General features: G+C 42.2%; 1 protein-coding gene across 1 annotated transcript in view; it reads right to left on the bottom strand.

Moving 5' to 3' along the window:
* The window catches only part of LOC117938038 (cadherin-20-like), an 83,824-nt gene extending 61,837 nt beyond the window's left edge, over window positions 1–21,987 (bottom strand). The window contains exon 1 of the mRNA XM_034862362.1: window positions 21,493–21,987. The gene's annotated coding sequence lies outside the window, so the exon portion shown is untranslated. The remainder of the gene's footprint in view (window positions 1–21,492) is intronic.
* Between the last annotated feature and the right edge of the window lie 251 nt (window positions 21,988–22,238).

The raw sequence follows: 22,238 nt of genomic DNA, 5'->3' as shown, positions 1-22,238 counted from the left end.
GTAAAAGAAAGTTCTATGGCATTCATTGTTTGGGTTTGTTCATGTTTTAGAAAAAGGCCAAAATCATTTCCCATCCATACAGGGATAGTAGCAGACAGCTGTTACAGTACATCCAGAGGTGAAAAGTAAAAAATGACAATTACTCACACTTTGAGTAGTTTTGGTAGGGTTATGTACACCTTAACTAGTTTGTAAAATCTGTACTTTTACTTAAGTCTGTTTTGTTTAAAGTATTGTACGTTGACACTTTTCAATCACATCCTATACTGAGTGAAAGACGTAAATAAAAAAGGTCTTACCTTATGGCAAAGTATACTTTGTACCTGCCCATAGACCATTAATTATAAGTATATTGAGTATAAATAAGACATAAATGTAAAAAGTAAATTTTATATGATCTACTCTTTCCTTTACTAAATTAGATTTTAGTACCGGTAATTTGACTTGTACTTAAGTCTTCAAAGTAATAATACTTTCACTTAAGTAGAATATTTTGTACTCTTTCCACCTTTTGGTTTTATTTATATATATATATATATATATAATATGTGATACACTGGTATGCTTTAAGTACTCTGTATCGGTTGATACGGGAGTTCAGGTATGGGTATCGGGAAGAACCACAACGGTCTCCCAGTCGTCAAGGCTGCACCAAGTACCATCACATGTAATTCCTTACGCTGTCTGCTGCTGGCGGCGGAGCCCAGATGCAGCTGTGGCTCCAGGATGCACTCTGATGTTGACCTGTACCCTCCACGCCAGGTATTTCTGATCCCTGAGAGGCCCGTTGTGCCCCTCTGGTGTTGCATCTAATCTATCGGGTAATTTGAGGCTTACACTGCTGCTGAGGAGCTGAATCTTCCATCTCCTGCCTCCTGTCATGTCTCATGTGAGGTGGGGCGAGAGAATATTGGGTCTGAATCCCTTCTCCGCACGTCTGAAATGGTGCTCGGTTAACGGGAGAGCAAATGGATAAAAGACATCTCCGGAGCAGAGGGCTGTGCTAAGTTCTCTGATCCGGGTCTGCGGAGTAGTCTACATCCAGCAGACGTGACTCATCTAGGAATCAAGGTAGCCATTGATTGGCTCTACTTCCTTTGTTGTAGTTAGAAAATTATATATAATGTTTTATGATATATAAAAATGGAGCAAAGAGAAAAATATTATTAAACAAATATATAATTAACGAAGTGTATGATGAATGTCTTGGAAAAAAAAAAAATTAATGGCAAAAATCAAAAAATAAATGGTGAACAAACTGTTTAAAGAAAATAGTTTAAAAAATGATTACAAAAGTGATGAAATAGTATCTAACATAAAAAGTAGGATTAAATACAAAATAAGAATCATCTGATTTAAATAACTTAATTGAAAATATAAAATAAAAAAATATACAAAGATACATGAGATACATATTGTACATAATTCATAAATAAATCTACTAAAAAAAAGTAATAAAATTTAATAATAATAAAATAATTAAAATTTAACTGAAATGAACTAAAATATTTTTTGTATAAACCAATCCATAAAAGCAAAAGCCCAAAGGCATTTGGACCACTGTATTGTCTTTTCAACCTGCATGAAAAAGCTCCCTTTGTACCCTCCCTGCTGTCTCTGTGTGAGTGGACACTTCCGTCCTCCGTCCATCCCTGTGTACCCACAGTCCTTCACTCTCACAGGGAGAGCTGCAAACTTTCCCTCCCAGACTTCGGGCTAGTTTGACGGCAGAAAAAGGGTCCGTGCTCCTGGCGCATGGTTCAGAAGGGTTGTTCTTAGTGTCTTTATTAATTCATAGGTAGGTTTTGGGGCTTAACAAGCAATCAACCCATCAGAGTGTCATCTACCATTCACTTTAACAGCCACGCGCGTTTCTACCATGGCGCATTGCTATTATGATGGTGGATTTGATGATGGTCATATTTTTATTTTTACTATTAAATCGCATATTAAGAAGGTTTGTAATCACATAAAGTTCAACCTGGCAATTTTTAGACATGTCCGCTGTTGCCTGTCAACAAGGGCTGCTCATGCACTCAATGATTTCATCCCATATCACACGCAAGCACCACTTCTCTCAAACCACTACCCTCTAAAACAGAAACTCTTCTCACTGTGGGCGTTGGACGGGAAATTAAAAACTGCTTCGCTCTTAAAATAGCCCAGACACTTGCGTCTGGCTTTGTGCTGCGCGGGGTGCGAGATGGGGCCCTTTGAATGTCTTCAATCTCGTCCACAGTGAGGCTCAGTGTTTGTTAAATTAGCATACCATGATGGCACGTGTTTTCAGAGATGGGATCGCCTCCCTTCCCAGCATTGCACAATAGTGGGCTTGCCACCACTTTGCCTCCCGTATTTCAACTATAACTATAATGGCGGCTTGTTCAGAATACCGAATCGTGGTTCTGAAAACATATTAAGCGTGAAATAGGCTATGCAGTTGCTGAATCGGTCTTCATTTCAGATTGAAAAAGGTCAGATTTTCTTCAGATTTTGAAAGGCGACGAGACGAACTGCCCGCTCTTTATTTTGCATAAAGTGGGCTGGATTCAACTTTGTGCAACTGAAGAGAGTCCCCGCGGCACCACCAGAACGCATCGCACGGCTGCTCCCATAGAAAGAAATGGCAAGTGGGGAAATGATGCTGACAATGGACACACACCTAGGGGGTTCACCAGTCTGCAACGCTACTCATAAACCAATATGGCTTCCCTCTTTACTCCCAACTTCCCCCCCTCCTCTTGCCCCAACACAGCCCCAACACACACACACACACACAAAGCACAACGTTTCAGAGGCTTGTTTTTCCTTGTGCGCCGTAGAGAAAAGAGATGAAGAGGAGGCAGAGCAGATGCCAAGACTGATAGGGAGTTTATCTAAACATCATTGATTTTCACACAATCTTACTGGGGCCAGCACGGGTTGGGTTCCTCCTCCGATGCCTAAGCATTTTACACAGTAGCCGGGGAACTTGTCAGAGTGGATGAAACTGATAGGAAGGCACACAAAAAAGCTGTCCACCCACACTTTTCTCGCTTCCGTTAACACGTTCTACAAGGGAAGGGCCCTTTTCACTTCATAGCAGGACTCATCAGTGTGTTTGCACATGTGAAAAGGAAAATAAGCGGAGCAGGAAAAAATAATAATTGGCCGCACTGTCCATGCGTCCAGCTCTAAGCCCTGTGTCTACCCTTCTGCTCCCGTTAGTGTTTTGACCTTTCTACCTATTTAAAAAAAAAAAAAAGAATAAAAAGCTTTTACTCTCAAGTGTCAACATCGGAGGCAGGTGCAAAGTGCTGCAACAGAAGCATAAAAACAAAGGCGACCAACGCTGCCTGCATCCCTCTCCAATATCACAGCTATGCTTTCACACATTTTTTTAAAAATACTGATAAATTCCTCAGAACATAATGAGCCCTAAGATAACGAAATGCCAACCCCGTTTTCACTCCCAACGGGTAATGTATAATGTTTTTTTTTCATGCTTCTTATTGTCAGCGTGGTTGGGGCTGGTGAAACAGCGTGCCTGGTCGCCAAAAACCATTGCGTTCAAACTGATCACGGTTACAGAGCGGCGGTCAGTCAGCGACGGATAGAGCTACGGTTAGGGAGTGTCAGTTACAGGCTTTTCACACAGGATTGTCGGGCCTCATGATTAATTTTGAATGAGCGAGGAGCGGGCACGTAGGGAGGCGCGGGCGGTTTGACAGGTAACGCGACACGCGGGTACAATCCCACGTTATTGTCGCATTCGTGCTCAACAAACGCACACCCCAGCCCACCGCAAGAGATGAACTGTCTAGAACTTTTCCCTGTGTGAGCGACGCACCCTGCAAATCCAGTTCTTATATAACGCTTTTCTAATCTTAACTCAAAATCACTTTTACACAGTAAAACATGGAGGGATTGAACCATCAACCTTTCAATTGGAAGGCCACCGCTCTACCTCTGAGCCGCAGCCACTGCTGAAGTGTTTACAGTAACAGAAGATTCTGGGTGTTGTTTTTTTTAACCAAGGTAGGAGTGCAGAGGACCAACGCGCCCCACAGCACAAAGCCACCTTCAGATTAGGCTCTTTTTGGACCAAAGTCAGAAGGACTCCCAGTGTGTCTCTGGCTCCTCACCTCAAACCCTCGTCCCCCATCAGGATATTTATCATACCTGCGCTCAGATGATGTATTCAGCCGCCGCTAAGACGGGTGCTCGTGGCCAAATGCCAAGGATTGTCGCCGTGCTACTGTGTTTGCTTCCCCAAGCCCCCCCCCTCTACCCCCTGTGACCCTTCTTTAAAGTGCAGCTTTGACGCCGCATTTGTTCAACATGACAATGAGGGTTCCCCCTGCCCCGAGGCGAGCTAAAAGAAGCCTGCACACGGATCACGCCGTGCCGGGGCCCCAGTGTTTGAGTTTGTGCCTCGGTATATGAATTTATGATTATATAGCTTCAGGTTTCCCTTCACTGAGCTGTTTATCCTGCTCATGCAAGTGTTTTCTACAGGAACGCGAAGGAGGAGAATGTCTTTGACTTCTTGAGCATGATATCTATGAATAGTTTATACTCGTAATGATACATACAATCATTGCTCACCTGCATCTCGGGAGCTCTTGCCATACATATTTCAAATCTCGCCTTTTTGATGCGGACCATACAGCACCGGGTTTACGTGTTTATCAGCCTTCCCTGCTTATTCTGGACTTAAAGCAAGATTCACCAACCTTTCTCCTCCTAAATGAACCCAGGGCTCTGAATCCATTAGTGGCTATCGACTCAATCGCACCAGGAAAAGAGAGGCAATCTTCTGAGCAGCATTGGGGGGAGGGAGGGAAGGGTGCGGGAACGGGGAGAGGACGGGGGTTGGTCAGGGGAGGACGAGTGAGGCAAGACACGCTCCACAGAGAAAATCACTCAGCCTTATTGTGCGAACTAAATCAGAAACTATTGCCGCCCCATCCATCTCTCTCATCTGCCACTATAGGTGGATACTCCAGAGTGTGTGCGTGCCTTTGTGCGCATTTGTGTTGTTTTGTGTGTGGAAGAAAGAAGGGGGGAGAGGGCGGAGGGGGGGTTGTGTGTGTGTGTGATGAAGAGTCTTAAAAGCCTAAAGCTTTTCTTCCTGTCTCCTGAAAGCCACAGCTCCCATGAATCACCACCGCTGCTGTTTCCAACCCGATGACTTTTCTTTCTGCGTTCCACAACTTATTTAATTTCTTTCATGAGCCTTTGGTAGGCACGACCTGGCTGCAGGTTTGTGGTCATTGGGAAATTAACAAATAATGAGGGGACAATTTGTTGTTTCAATTTGACATTTGCTGGAGGATAAAAGCATATTGAATTCAGAGTTAAGAAGAGTGGAATTACTTTTTTCATTCCTATCAATCACGTTCTTTCTCTGACCACAAAGTCTATGGATGCTTGATGCTTGCTAGTTTTTAGCAAGCAAGGATTTTCCCAGTACTTAGCGCCGTCCAAGACGATTGTGACTGGTTTAAAGAAAACAGAAACGTTTTTCTCCCAACCCGGAATGCTGTGTGGACTAGCCAGACCCTCCTCTTCAGCGCTGTGGAGAAAGGTTTGGCAAAGCAAGACTAATGATTCTGAGACAGTATTTGGATCTTCTCCACTTTTACAGACTGCAGATGGACTTACTAGCCGGGTCAAACCTGCTGGCTTTTCTGTTTCCTCCAACCTTTCAGCCACTTTGCCACCGGCAGTTCCTTTCCCCTAATCTGCAGGCAAGTCAGAGCAGCAATGTTACTGGATAAAGATATGGCTGATCGCTCACTGGACCTTAATTTTCTTTTTAGTGGCAGTGGAGAGGAGTCAATTGAAAACTTAAATAGCCAAACTTTGAAAGTTACCACCACTTTTGTTGATTGCGTGAGATTGGTTTTAGAAGAGTTTCCGGGGGTATTATAATTGCCTGGGTAATATGCAGAGTCTTTTATCCAGCCCATAAAAGCCAGCCACATTAATCAAGTCTGTATTGGTGTTGGTGAGCTATACGACGTGATTGGGACAATAAGTGGTGCGCGTCTTTGAGAGACGCTAGACTCTAAACGTGTCATCTGAAACCAAGTTCCCAACCATTAAATGTTACGACACTAAACCTCCATTAAAATCCTGGACATTACTCATATCCGAGCCTTGGAGGGGGGGGGGGAACCGCCGTGTGCCAAACTGTTCTGTGAAGTTCATTCCTCCGTGTCAATCTCACATCTACGGTAATTGTCGAGCAGGTCATACATGGGGAAAAAAGGAGGAATGGAGGGAAAAAATAGCTTCCTCAAAATACATGGCAGGTTTAATTTGTTAGCTTGGATATAAAATTGGCCGCTGAAGAAAACAAACGACGGTTACATGGGCCGATGGTACCAATTCGTCTGGGGATGATTGAGTAGCCAGTCTGGAGATAGCTCGCATCTCCATAAATCATGTTGACAATTGACTTGAACTGCAAGAGGAGGAGGTCTCCCATAAAGCCTGAACAGGCACTGATCCAGGACGTCTCTCTCTCTCTTCCGCGGCCCAGAAATAGAACGACAGCTTGATGCATTGAGGATATCCTGTGAAGGCTGACTGAAACAATGTCTGCAAACTCATTTAAATTGGTAATCTGTGAATTTTTTTAAATTTAACTTTGGTGCCATCTTTGGTGGCATGGAGCCATAGCTGTTGTTTCTTACAACACCACTTTTCAAACAGTGTTGAGAGATATGAAGGTTCTGAACATAGTAATCTTGTCTTCACCTTTCATGCTTCCCAGGCAGTTCTAACTGCTGTTGTCGGCCGAAAGTATAAAATCCATCCCCTTCTGTGACCAACCTGACTCCACCCAGTGAGACTAAAAAGGCTAATTAACTAGCTTTAAGCTTCATCCTAACCTTTTTACATCTATTGCTGAGTTACAATATTATAAACATTAAGTATGCATCTGAATATCCATACATGCTTATCCCTGAACACAACCTTCTTGTTGTTGTGGCCTGTCCCCTAGAGACGGTGGATTGTGTCCCGGCGCGTGACATGTCCTTTCCGCATTATTCTTTTCCTAAACCCAACCCACGTATAGATGCTTCCCATTATGTGCTGAGCACCATGAAAAAAGGAGAAATTTAAATACATTAGATTTAGATTTCTGCTCACCACCACGACAAAAAACGACAAACGTGTCTGTGTATGTAGGTATGATACTTTAGAATTATTTATATTACTGTTTAAGTAATATAACCGGTCAATAAGATCAGTACATGTGATGTGATGATTAAAAGTAGACCTTTTGAAATCCTGCTTGACTTCCTCACAGGAAACAGAAATGGGATTACAGTGCTTTCTGATGAATTACTTCCTGCAAGATTTGCCTACAGATGTATTGAACATGCTGCACTCTGTGTTCTCTCCATGTGTGCATCACAACTGTGACACCCAATCAAGTGTGTGAGCTTCTCCCTCTCCCTCACTGCCTCAGAGCTTGCGTTCATGTGGGTTTCGCCAGATGTTGATTCAACCTGCGAACAGACGACAGACTTAGCCAGCAGCTGAGGAGAAATCCACAGTCCAACACTCAGCATGCTTCCACTTCGCTTTTCCTCTGCCTGCTTTGTGTACATACGTCTGTCTCTGTCTTCCTTACTCACACCATACCAATGTTCTGGCTTTTTTGCCTCCAGCTTGGCACATTCACACACATTGTCTACAAACAGAACCACACACTCTTGTTTGAATACTCAGCATCCATAACTGACTTCCTTACAAGACAAAGCTTCTCATAAAGTTGCATATTAAGATTTTTTAAAACTGTAATAAAGAGGAAAAAGGGAGCTGTGTAATTGTAGGAGCAAGGAATAAAAAGTGTTGCAGCGCTCTCCTAAAGAGAAGTAATCCACTTCAGTTGCTCTAATAAATATTCAGCCATAAAAAACAAATCCACCCGGCAACGCCAAATGTGTGAAGCTGTCGGTGTTGAAATGACAGATTGGAGTTTTCACTTATGAAATAACACATGAAGGTTTGAACTGCTTCTTTCAAATAGGGCTCGGCCTTCTCTCATGATTATATGTGCTTCCAATTCCCATTACAAAACAAACCAAAAGGAACATTATTATTGTTTTTATTCTATTTTTTTCTGGTTTTGGTTGATTTGCCGACCAGAGAGCGTGCAGGAATGGATTCAATGATTTGTTGACGTGTCATTCAGAATGACAATTGTCTGCCTGCAACAATTTCTTAGATTGTATCTAATCTTATAAAATAATACATTTTCGTCTACAGAGAAAGTCCATCCTAAAACACTTAAACCTCCCTGCGGAACATCTATCTCTTATTGTTTGGCGGTATATTCATTCGTGAGGATGTGATCCATAAAAATTCCCCCAACCGCAGAGACGTCTGATAGCAACATTTTCAGCCAAGTGAACAATCAAACAGAGACAAATCCATTGTAAGTCCAACCAATTTCTTAAACAACAGCGGGTTCAGTAGACCATGATGCCAGACCGCTACAGTGTATGGACACACTACATGACTCCCACTTTTTCTTGACTGTAGCCTGCATGTAACCTACAGCTGCATACAGCGTGCTGTCTGCCCATCTTTTTTTATTTTTTTTTACATTCTAGCAAATGTCAAAAATGACATACTGAAGTTGACATACGAGAGCCAGTAGGAGAGGAAGTGAGTTCACCTGGAAAATAAAGCACTACGTGTAAACGTCACACCTGGAATGCTTCGGCAAAGAAAATGTCATTTCCCTTTGAAATAATCATCAAATCCTTGTATTCCCAACTTGGGAACAAACAATTTGCATTCCCATCACATGTTAAATGTGTAAAACAAGTTAATTTAGCTCACTATGCTCATTGGCCTTGAGTTAAATCAAGAGAGGGAACTGAGGCGCGTTAATTATGAATGCATTCCTATTCTTGTAGTCCTACGTGCGCTGTGCAGCCTCTCCTCTCCTTGTTCTTAATTCATGTCAGGCTCTTCAAATATTTAAAGGTAGGATTTAAGAATTAAAGTGACTGCAAACATGGATCCGAGGGCCCACTTGACAAGGCGAGGTAGGTTGTTGTACAAGACAGGCACTTATTCAAACATATGACCACGAGAGCTTGGCACTGAAGTACTTAAGTACTGAAAAAGGGAAGCCAAACTGTTGTGTGTCCCCGACTGGCATTTCTCCATTAGCAATGATGTATTCATGCAGTTAATTTTTTTGGAAGCTGTACTCTGATATGAAACAAAATCAGTAAGTATGAATTTGGTAATTTATGGCTCAAAGAAAGTCTACGTTAAAACTGGGCTACTACAGCAGTGGATTCTGTTTTCACAAGATATTTTGGACGTATGATTGACTGTTTATCAAGACGGGCGGCTTGACAGCTCCCCAAGAGTGAAGCCAAACATCTGGATCGCCCCCTGATGGCTGCCTAAAGAAGACCCATTAGAGTTGAAACGTTGCCTTTTGTATTAACATATGGGAGCATAAAGCAGAGTTGCGGACATTTTTTTACTTTAGCTGCAGTATAGGTCATAAACCCACCAATGTTAGCAAATCGGCCAAACTATGGTTTCTGTAATTTGAGGTGGTCATGAAGACACTGTTTGTTATTCATGGGTTTTTATTAATTATTAAAGGCTTTAAAAACAGAAGCGTTACAATTAATGCTTTGATTGGCTCGCGTGCGTGCGGACGGGAAATTTTGGCTTTTTTTTGTACAGTAGGTAGTGGACGTGTGTGTATATCTTCACAAACCGTTAATGGGAAGAAAGATTTTGACATAGTAAGACTTTTAGCATTTTAGCTCATTGTTATGCTTTCTCTCATCAACCCTGTTGCAGCAGTCAGGTGTTTTCTGCAAAAAAAGCTAAGATAAACCCACTGTACACAACCTGCTCAACACCAAACAGTGGACACAGTAAGCAACTAGCTTGCTTGAACATAGTATAACATTAGTAGCTAAAAAAACATTCCTCAGACATTGGTGGAGACCAAAAACGGAGCTCAAAGGAAAACTAATACTGTACTTAAAGTGCCCATATTACACATTATTACACAATCACTTCTTCGGGGATTCGGGGTTATTTTGTGTCTCCGTTGCTCCCACACACATACAAATTACATACAAACACACATACAAAAACTATCCATGCTATTTTGAGTGAGATCCGGTTTCTGAATGTCTTCAGTCTCCGGGTGAGCCGTTCAAAATCTCCATGGCTTTCTACATAACTAGCCAAGATGAGGTAGCTAATCGTTGCATGCTAGCTTGTTCTCAATGCTGCAACACACTAGGTCACCATAATCTACATAAGAACTGTTTCCATGTTCCTGTTCTGCACGTTTTCCAAAAGTGTGACTTTGTTTAGAAAAAAACTCCCAGCTAATCCTGTGACTCCCAACAAAGATGGTAAACAAAGTGAGATTCTGGTACAACCTCAAAATACAAAAATGAACCTGAAAATGAGCATAATATGGGCACTTTAAAGTGGACAAAACCCTGACTCCAAATGAATGCTAATGCTGCTCCAAATGTTGTTCCAAAGCTCCTGGATGTGCTTGGAGCAACTCTTATCTAGCATATCCAATTTATAAGGGGATTTTATGTTATGATTACAGGTTGTTCTGCTGCCTCAAGTGTCCCAAATAATTATTGTATGCTTCCCAGATGTCTAAAAGCCTTTAACTTGCACATCTAGACATCTATTGACTTACAAACGATCAAAACCATGCTTGCTGGGAAATGTTAAGAGGCTCTGCTTAACATTTTCCATGGGTTTGATTTCATGACTACCACATGAGACACTTGAATCTCCTTGGCAGACATTTTAGACCATGAATACAGTAGGTAAAAGAACTGATCCCCCCGTGGGACAGGGAATTCCTGTAGACGGCCGACATTGAACTCCTGCTTTGGTTATTTCCTCACTTCTTTCCTCCTCTACATCTCCCATTCTGTCTCATCTACTACTATATACACTCCTCAGCTGAAAAAGAGGACACAGGTAATATGATTTCAAAGGGAAGTATAATGATGCCAGGCGGAGGGATGTGACGGGCGTAGAAGTGTGTTTTCAGGGGGATTATGACTGTTGTTGAGGGGGAGATTGTTTCTGAGTGAGATCAAACAACTCCTCTCCGTTTGTGTGTAGAGGGGGTGTATGGCAGACGCCCCGCCCCGGCACTCCCACCCATCACTGCAACAAGGCGTAGGGGATGTCGGCCCCATCAAACAGCATGCATGAACACGAGGGACTTTGCTCAGCGTGAACACATTTCTGACTGGAGCTCTTTCACTGGGGCGCGGCAACATCCTTCAACTGCAAGAAAATATAATGTTCTCACATCTCACAAGTAATTTCATCATAAATCATATTTTGAAGCTTAATTCCCTGCAAATTAACACCACAAATTCAGCTTTGGCAGAGCAAGTTAATATTTGAAAATTGGGATTTAATGTGTCATGCATTCATTTGTTAAGCTTGATTTTCATCTAATTTATAACCAATCTATTGTGTTAAACTCTGAATCATTGTATTTTTTCATATCCAGAAGTAAATTAAATGTTTAATAAAACAATTTTAAGTTTTGAGAGGATTCTGATATTAGATATGCTTATTGGTGTTTTTATTGATTTTTGTATCATAGTTTGGGGATAAAAATCACATTAACCATCTGACCATCAGTCACCTTAAATTAGTATCTTAAATCCATGCTAACTGCTTACACTATGAATAAAAATATCAAACTTTATATAAAGAAAATGACCAAAAGGAACATATTTTTATTTTCCTAATTTTATATTAACAGATTTTGTTTAGTTACTTGGGGACAGTTAAACAAATTTTAATCCCAAGATTGACACATTATCATCTTGATATTGCAAACTTGTTATGAAAACAGTTGAATATTTACACATTCAGCGGACACGTAGCACGTAGAACATTCATTACTCTCCTTTTAGCTCTTTTTGGGTCTCCACCATCTTACGAGGGACTTGTCTCTTAACCCGCTAAATGCTCCACTATATGTTCACCAGCTTGTCGCTAATTTAGTCTGCCTCGTTGTCTTTTAAAGCGCCCATATTCTGCTCCTTTTTAGGTTCACAATTGTATTTTGAGGTTGTACCAGAATAGGTTTACATGGTTTAATTTTTCAAAAAACACCCTATTTTTGTTGAACTGAACATTGCTGTGGATCCTCTTTCCACCGTGTGTTTAGGTCTCTGTTTTAGCTACAGAGTGAGACATCTGACTTCTTTACTATCTTTAGTCGCACATGCGCAGTAGCTCGGTAAGATCCCATCAGCTAGATAATTCTTTCTCCAACTTTGGTCAGTCCAAGGCAGGATCTGGGAGCTGGGAGACTTCTTCTAAACGAGGGCCACTTGTGCAATACCAGCAAAACAGCGACATGGAAGTAGTTCTTTTGGAGATTATGGTCAACTAGTGTGTTTTGCAGCAGTGTTTTGTTATTGAGAATGAGCTAGCATGCTAGCACTTGCATTCTACCGTTAGTCGTCTTGGCTAGTTATGTAGAAAGCCGGGCAGATTTTGAACAGCTGACCCAAAAACGGAAGGCAGACGACATTCAGAAACTTGTATCTCGCTCAAAAAAGAATGTATGTTTGTGTGTTTACATGTGTATACGTGTGGAAGCATCAGAGACACAAAATAAAACCCCAAATCCCAGAAAAGGTGATTGTTTTCATAATATGGGCACTTTAAGTGCTGGAAAGTACTACCCTGCGAGTTACTCTGGCATCGAGTAATGCTGCTGATTAACTATACCCTTGTATCCAAACCACACCAATCACATCGGTGTATCTGATACAGGCGGGCCAGAGGCGAGCTGCTCCAATCACATAGGTGTATCTGATACAGGCGGGCCAGAAGCGAGCTAAACAGATAACGATGGATCTGGGTTTTCGGACTAGGAAATTAGTGTACATTGGGTTTTTGAAGATTTTTGCCTAAAACAGCATCCAAAAGCTGCTAATGAGTTTAAAGAAGCTATAAAGCTCCTATAGAATCCAATGATATTTATCTGTGACGTTATCACTGCCAGCGCCTCCTTCACCTTTCATTTTGTTTCTTGATCCATTACTAATATAAACATATTGATTGTAGCTGCTCTGGAAGCACAGAAGCACTTTTTTTTTGCAGATGTATTCAGTAATTTGACAGAATTTGTTTGTCTTGTTTGAGTAAGGATCATTTTGAACATGGTGTTGTAGAGTCTGACTTGAGTGGATGAATCAAAACTATTTCATTTCCAGTACTCCGAGGCAAAAAGTGTGGAGTAAAGATTTATTCTTTCTCCTCAAACAACTAGCAATTCTTGCATGTCTCAGCAAACAGCAGGAAAGAAACAGATGTGATACTTCTCTTTCCTGACTTTGTCTCCTTTGTCTACATGACACTCTCGCTATCGATCGGATGCCTCGCGATATGGAAGAAAAAATGACGCTTCAGAGTGAAGCTCAGATAAAAGCTTTACAGCCAATCAGAGTGCAAACTGTATCTTACAATATGTCTTCAAAACTTGAGTCACATCTCCTCCAAGAAAGAAAAAAAATCCCGTAAACTTCAATCAGATGACTGTCATGGCGTGAAGCTCTCACTTCCCTCGCAGCTGCAGATGATGCGGGTGATAACTGCAGTATGGGGCCCCTGTGAAATGTGTAAGCTATGCGGGTATATGTGTGTTTGAGTGTGTATAAGCAGAGCCAGCACTCGGCACCTGATCTTGTGCTTCTCTTTCATCCCGGCGTCTGTGGCAGACTGCCATGGGCCCATATCATTTGACACACTACTACACCTGTTGGGATGAATTTGATACTTGGAGATAATGGATTGGAGTTCAAGGGAGGAGAATGCGGACAGGAAACTTTTCTAGGGGTCATATTTCATGAGCAGTCTGCGCTGATGCAAACACACACCCCATCCCCCGCACACCTATGTCTTTAGAGGTTATGGACAAAGAAATACGCACATATAGATACACACACTCAAATACAGTACTAGTAGCAGGTTTCACAGCAAGGCTGGACATGAAAAGGAGAAGAAACCGGCTGTGATTAAAGCAGAAACAATATATATATATATATATATATATACTTTTCTTTTTTTTATTTAAATTATTTAAAATTCGGCCATGAGCCAGGGAAAAACTGATTGCTTTTTTAGTGTGGAGCACCGGAAAGGGGCTATTTTTAATAAACTAACATTTCTATTCATAACTGCTGTAGCAAAATTAATTTCATCTTGAATTTCAAAGATCAGAGCAAATGTATCATCACAGGCAATGCCAATGCATGCACAGCGGATTAACCGCGATTTAAAATTGTTGGCAAAACCTTTTTACCACTTCTGCCAAACCCAAGCAGGCCTGGCCTATTTCACAAGAGCTGTTATAGTTTGGATTGCACTATATGCCATTCAAGTTAAAATTTTGATGGAACTCATTTTATAAAAACTTAAAAATCATTTTATAAATTTTGAGAAATTACAGCCCGGAGTTAATCAAAGCTGTACTTTGGATCAGAATCGTGCTGGTTCAAGTTTGTTCCAATTCAGTCTAATTGGGTTAAAAATTTCAATCGCTGTTGATCTCGGGTCTGTGTGTCACAATTTTTTTTTTTAAATGTCAGGAATTACAGTCAGCTCTGATTATGTGGTGCGTACAAGTCACATATATATTAGTTTTTTGAGGCCAAACAAATGGTGTGACTGGTGACGTGCTTGTCTGTAAATCGATGGCAGGACCAACAGCGGCTGTTGTAAAGCAGAAGCAGGCGGCGGTACTGCATTGTGAATTGGGTCATTTGGACGGGGCGTGACCGTCTCTTGGATCCCTTTCAGACTGTCTCTGTAGTAACTTGCGTACATTGGGTTTTACCGTAGATCAGGTCCAAGATCTTGGCCCCATGAAAACCTCTTGTGTGGGTTTCTCAGAGATATGCCCTCTCTATGTAATTTCTAGTAATTCAGGGGGTTTCTTTGGATTAAACACAAAACATGCTATGGAGGCAGGTACTGTATATTCTCAAAAATGCATAAATACACATGAAATACACATGAATTGAATTGAACATGAATTACCGTGACACATCATTTTCAGGGCTGATCCAAAGAGCCACGGACAAAGAAGACACAAAAAGGGAGAAAAAGAGAGAGTAGCCGTGTACTGTGCTGCAGAGTACAGAAACCTAATGGACCTCTGGGTAAGATTTATAGCGTCCCATCCCTTCTATTGCTATATGAGAGGAAAAGTTGACTGGAGCTCACAGACTCCAGAGACTATAATTCATTCCCCCACCACGCTCCATTTTATTCCGCCAGAGTACATTGGTTGAGTATTGGGCTCCTTCTTTTGGGCCAATAAAACGTAATCACTGTCTGCCAGGACCAAGGTCACACTGTACTCCTTATGTAATGTGATGATTATTTTGGCTTTTGCTGACGGTCCGTTAGCTGTTTGTTTTTTTCACCTGTGCCTGAGAGATGATTGGTTTTGATCTTATTAGGGACCTTAGTTAGCACTTATACTTAAGGCTATGCTGCTTTAATCCAGGGTGTGATAAATGTGTTGGTAGGATGTTTGAACAGGTTGACAGTGAGCACATGTGCTGTTGCGTGAATTAAGCTGTTGACCTTTCAGTAAGGGGGACAGCCTCCTCAATTACTCAATGTCCTCTATTGGCAGAAGACATTTTACTTTGAGTCCTCCAATGGACAGCCCCTCAGCCAGGCTCTAAGGACTAACACTGGACTGTCTGGGGATTTTGCAGTAGTGGCCACAGTCGGAACTGCCCTTCATGGGACTTAAGGTTTTGCCTTAACAGAATGTTTTTTTTTCCTGGCCCCAATAGGGGTGGCTTTCAGACGATGACTGGAAACTTGCAGAGCTTTACACTTCATGCAACATTTGCCACGTGAAGGGGAAACCACAACAAGCATAAACCTGGTTTAGGAAAGAAGAGGCATTTCAAAATAACCCAAGATGGTTTCAGGTGATCTGAAACTTTCTGTCAAAGTATTTGTTTACTAATTCTAATGGATGCTACACCATCACAGCTCATCTCCACCCGCTGTCGTCTGTTAACATGTGAACGTTGCTCAGCACGACGCCACTTTCTGTTGATCTCATTGGTTGTAGATCTATCCAATTAGGTCAAGAGGCAATTTTAGTACACAGCCGTCGATAACACCTCTTTGAAATCGAAAATGAACTGACAGGTTACAGACTGAACCTCCATTGTTATTTAGGGGTGGCTGTTGCTCAGTGGTAGAGCGGTTTTCATTTTAAGAAATGGGGGTCCGTGGTATACGTAGTGTCAGTTTCAGGGTCCTTCACATGGAAAATGTTTGTTAACCATTGGGGCTAGAGTAGTCAAGACAACATATTAGCTACATGCCATTAGCTTGCTAGCTGACTTGCATCTGATTGCAAAATGGAGCTTTGTACAAGTTCCAGTTTGATGCCAGTTTTGGCAACTGCGTTTACCTGTCTGTTGTTTGAACTGGCATGTATAAAATGTATACACATATGTTTGTGTCTTGTCATGAAACACAGCTGTAGCCATGTTATTATTAGTATATACTGTATAATATTTGGACAGTGACGTGTCTGTACACTGCAGTGTCTGAAAGATTTACAGCAATCCAGATGACATCAAAGTGTCTTTAACCTCTGTCATTCGGTTTATTGGTGATTTGATTTGTCTACTTGATCATTAAACTGAGCAGTGCAAGTAGCCTACAAATTATGCCAATCATTGTTTGTGGATGGGAAAGGCAGAGCGGGTGTTTTTGTTGTATAGGAATCCCAATTGGTTAGTGGAAACTAATGAGCTCTACAGCGTGTTAGTTACCATGCAACAGTATAGCACATTTGGTATGTGCAGCTCTCCTGTCCGCAGTGAGGACTACTGAGACAGGCAGCTGGTCTCTTAGATCTGCTTCATTTAGAAATTGATTTTTACATGTGGCCTTGAACATTTGAAATTTCCTTCTCAAAACCTTGTAAGAGCAGCAGGGGGAAGAGGACCAGGGAGAATCAATTCAAATTAATTTCAGAGATGAGGTGTTTCTGTCTATCACTATAAGCAGCTCTCATTTTGAATGGATCCATTGCCCGAGAGTCACACAATCCTGGTTACAAAATAAAATGAAGTCAAAACATGATTGCTTTCTTCAACCCAAGAGGGGATTGAATGATTCACTGTCTGAGGTTGCAGGAGCAGCCTAGTAAAAAGAAAACCTGCATCTTCTGGATCAGGCTCTGGACTTGAGCAAGTTGCTCCAACTAACACACAATTATTGGCCTTTGCACACGCATGAATTACACCAATTATTGTACACGGGGGGGGGAACAAGGGAGCTGTTGCTTGTGTTAAAAAAAACTCCCAGGGAGTCGTCTCATACCTTGCTGTAGGTGTTCTTTAAGGTGGAAGTGTTGGTACTGACAGTTTGAATAACAGTTGTATTCTTAGCTGCCTCAGTCCATTTGTCCACCATGTGCCTCTTAAGCGTATAGTGCTAAACAATTGCTTCTGGAAAAGTGCTTGTTGTGATTTTTCTTTTTTAAAAGAGACTTCAAGTTAAATTGCAGACCTATTTGCCAAAACTGTTGTGTCTTTAACCATTTAGAAAAAGTAAAGGCCTTTGCACACCAAGTCTGTATTTTTTGTGTTTGCTTAATCCTTCATTCCATAAAAATTGTTACATACAGAATCCTCTGATGTGTTATTATCACAGACTGTGTATTAACAGACGGAGCATCTGCTTCGGCTAAGTACTGCAATTTCGGAAGTGCCTTGAACCTGCATTCTATCTGAACGCCAGCAGGGGGAGACATGTGCGATTGCAAAAGGAGGTCGGTTTCTGTAAGTCAGTGAGAAAGTGACCCACTTCTCACTTGATTTATTACTTCGGTAAACATTTTATAATGCGTTTATGGTCTCAGTTGCTAGTTTGAAGTCCTCTGCAACACAGAATGATGATAATTTTTTGAATTATTGGGGCCCGAGCTCTGACAGGCTCTGTTGAAACTGAAGGAATTCTTCTTTCTTTCTTTTCCCGGCAAATTAATAGCCTTTTTGAGGGGCTTAACACATTCAAAAACTCACCAAATTTGGCGGTCACATCAAGCCTAGTGAAAATGTACGTATTGTAAGGGTTTTCGGGAATAGTTGCATAAAAATGGCTCGCTGGTGTCCCCGACAATATCAAACAAATTGAGCCCCTGCAGTACATTTAACGTGGACTAACGAAACATCGAATACATGTAGCATGTCAAGATGTACAAAAAAGTTGTTTGGAGCCATACCCTAAACCCAACAGGAAGTCCGCCATTCTGATTTGAAAGTTCAAAAAAGAAAGTTTGTGCGATTTGGACCGTTTCCACATGTTTAAAATCTTTAACAAACTCTTCCTGGAGATTTCATCCAATCAACTTCAAATTTGGTCTGTGTCATATAAAGACTTTAACGATGTACGATGTACGATTACGATACCGATTTTGATACTTGGACCTGCTTATGGGCCGATACAGAGTACTGATCCGATACCAGTGTGTCATATATTTTATTATGTTTATCAACTGTATACTGTCTATCTCTGCAGGGATGTGATATGATTTTGAAAGGACGGATGAAGACATAAAAGGAGAGAGAGAGAGGGGGGGAATGAAATGCAGCAAAGGGCCTCAGGTTGGAGCCAAACCGGGGCCCGCTGCGCCAAGGAGCAAATCTGGGCGCCCATGATTTCTATCTTTGTTGTCGGTCTGGCTCAAGTTAAACTCTTTGTGAAACAAGAACAAACACAAACAATGAACGCCACAGAACTTTCTATTTTCATCCAGTTTGACAGAAAAAGAACCTAAATCAACTACTTTAACGTAGATTTTCTTTGGTGCTTTATTACGTGGTATCGGATCAGTGCTTAAACTCCAGTACTTCCCTATGAAAGCGTTTTAGGCAGTATCGGAAGCAATCCCGATACTGGTATCGAAACATATCTACTAGTCACTTCACAGAATGATTTCCATTAATTTCCGTTGAAAAGAATACTAATTCAGTGTACAATTACTACTTACTAATTGATCAAACATCTGCATGCGTTCCATTGTGGATAAACTGGTTAACAAAGTGATGGGTGAGATCCTGCAGCGTTACCAAAAGTATGCATTTTGCCTGTGTTGAAGTGTCTTCAAAAGCCCTGGGGTCAGTCGATCCATCAACAGCTCTGACAGATGAGTTTCAACTCCAACAAAAGGATTTGCTCTGCTACAAAACCCTACAAGGGGGTTTCGTGTACAGAAAACATACATCTCGTTTTGACTTTTGTCCTTTTCCTGTCAACTATGTATCTCCCCTGAGGGTGCTTTTCCGCTTCGATTACCAAGATGACATCTACGCTACCACTCCCTGGTGTTGCATATCACGGGGGAAATGTGCTGCATAAAGATCACATGAGCCAAAAAAAGTGTTTCAAAGGAACAAAGGCTAATTAGAGGTAAGGTGACACTGGCCTCGGCTCAATGGCAGGTGTACACACTCTCTTTGCCGCTGACGCCTGCCAGGCCTGTCTGAGTGATGTGACGTTGTTTCCCAGACCACAACAATGCCGGCAGAGTCCTTGTTATCCCGCACGCTCTCAAAGGCGCCTTCTGGTAGCCCATAAAGCCCCATCAGGCTCCAGGCCCTGCAGTCATTCAATTAAGACTTTACTGGGCTATTGATTTCACTGCGAGTGCCACACATCGTGGAAACAATAAGGAGCCTTTTACCAGCCTTTCACCTAAAGGGTTGGTGACTTGTAAAGGCATGAAAAGACTATAATATATCCTGTGAACACAGAAAAAAACATTTCACTCAGTGTTCACTATGACCTCCTGTAAAAGAGAAAAAAAAGCTGTGCTTATTTTGAGAAAACGGTGAGAAAACATTCAAACTGAACTTTGTTGGATGCTGTGCAGGCAGGTAGCACCGTCAGTTTATCAGAGCTTTTACACTGGAAACAGCTGCCTGCTTCTGCTGGAAATAAATCGATGACAGAAACAGCAAAGCCGGGGAGCAAAACCAAAACAAGAAGCTAAAAAAGACGCTGAAAAGCTCCATTAAGCTGAGGGGAGCTACAGAATTGGGTGATTATGTCACTATACGAGCAACCCCTATAACCTAGGGACAGTCATGTAATCTAATGCTGGTATAACATGATTTATTACACTACTCACTTTAATGGAATCATGTCCTTCTAAAGGTAATGCAGTTTTAAATATGAAATGCAAGAAAATACTTGAATACATCATTTAGATTTTGTCTTCTGTATTTAGAGAATTTCAGTTTGACATTAAAACTGTCAACCTGATCTTACACCCCTTTACTGGCCTAAAATTCTCCACCTTCCCGCGACACTAGCAAAGTCGCCAAGTTTCCAACTGTGAAATCTCCCGTGGCCCTCGGCGGCATAAAGGCTAATCAACTTTGGGTTTGGGGCCAATCTTTCCAAAAGTAGCCCTATTGATGGATATCCTCCCTCAAGATCCTACCTTATGTCCTTAATTATTCACTGCAATTGCCAAGCTTTACAAAATACAACTGTTGATGCAACACACTCGAATCGAGGGTGTTATAGGGCCATTTGAGACTGTAATGAAAGCGAGAGGGGAGGAGCAGATGGGGGAGAGGGAGTATCAGCCGGAGAGTAGAGAGAGAGTTTGGGAGAACATAAGAGAGTAAGAGCGGCCCGGAGAGAGTACATGTAGATGCTTAATGAATTCGGTCACAGCTCTGCCCAATGAAATCTTTATCCGTGGGGGATGAGGCAGGGGACTTGGCAGAGCCCCGGCGCATCTCGGCAGGGGTGAAAAATAGAAATCCCACTGTCCCCTGTTGGCTCTCCCTCGTGTCAGCTGCCTTGGTTACAGAGTTGGCTGCCAGCGAGCCCCCGCCACTCCAGTCCTCCATCCCTCCTTCTCCTCCCCTTATCCCTCTTTTACTTTCTTTCTGTGCAACTCTCCACAACACTCATGTATTTCTCTCTCTGCCCCCCCCCCCCCCTTCTGTTCAATCTTCTCCCACGGATCTCTTTGCCTCTTCCTCTCTCTCGCTCTTCTGATTGTTCTCTTCATTCTCCGCTGAGCTTTTTGTGTTTTTCCTTTTATCACCACTCTATTCTACTTCACCTTGTGGTCACACATTCCCCCACATGTGGCTCAGTCAAACAAAACAAGTGAAAATTGCTGCGACTTATCAAAAGTCAGCAGACGATATTGGAGCACACACACACACACACAGATGGAAGAAGAACTCTGCCAGCAGTTAAAGACTTACCTTTGTAACAGGTTGTTCTAGTCATTATGTGCAACAAATGAACATATTATGGGGATTTTATAGGCATCCAGATGCAAGTGGACACATTCACCAGCGTAGGTGATTGCTTCATCAGATGCATGTTAGCACAGACATATATTTAAAAAAGGAATCCTACCTTTTTAAACGGTCTCAGTAGTAGATTTTCAGTGAAACTTCTCCTCCCTCGCAGCCAGCGCAAGTGACTGCAATTTTCTCTTTTTTGTTTTAGTCTTCTCTCCTCGACTCGCCGTCGGTTTCTATCTCTGTCTCTCCAGTGGAGACTGATCAACGGGATTTTTCGCAGAGAAGTCCAGCTGACCCCCCCACCCACCCCTGCAGAATAAAAAGGGGGAAAAAAAAAGACCGGAGAGCGAGAGCTGGCACCTCCTGATCAACTCTGCTCCCTCCTCGCTGCTCCTTCCAGCGCTCAGGGTGAGAGAAGTGAGACAAAGTAATCTTCAGGTGTAGGGACAATACTCCATCCCTCCCTCCTTTCCCTCTGCTTTTGCTCTCTCTCTCTCTCTCTCTCTCTCCCCCCGCTTTCCCTCGGTTGCTTATTCTCGCTCTACCTGCTCATAGCTCACACACCAGCTGCCTCCCCAGCTCTCTCCCTCTTGTGTCTGAGCGCTGTGCTGTTGCTCCATCCATGCCCCACAGTTCTCTGCCCCTCCCTCCATCCATCCCTCCCTCCACCCCTCCACAGCTCATGGATGTTTAGACACGGCAATTGTAGCTGAAAGGCACTGAATTAACCCGCAGAACTCAAAAATACACACACTCGCTTCACTCACTTTACCCCAGTTTTTCTTGTTCTTGCCTTTGCGGAGACGCCTCTCACTCTGTGTATTTGACCCCCTGAATAGTTCAATCAGTTCTCGTTTT

Source organism: Etheostoma cragini, chromosome 22, assembly GCF_013103735.1.
Source record: "Etheostoma cragini isolate CJK2018 chromosome 22, CSU_Ecrag_1.0, whole genome shotgun sequence".
NCBI classification, from domain to species: domain Eukaryota; kingdom Metazoa; phylum Chordata; class Actinopteri; order Perciformes; family Percidae; genus Etheostoma; species Etheostoma cragini.
Note: the sequence above shows the minus strand (reverse complement) of the source record. Positions and strands in the feature narration are given on the sequence as shown.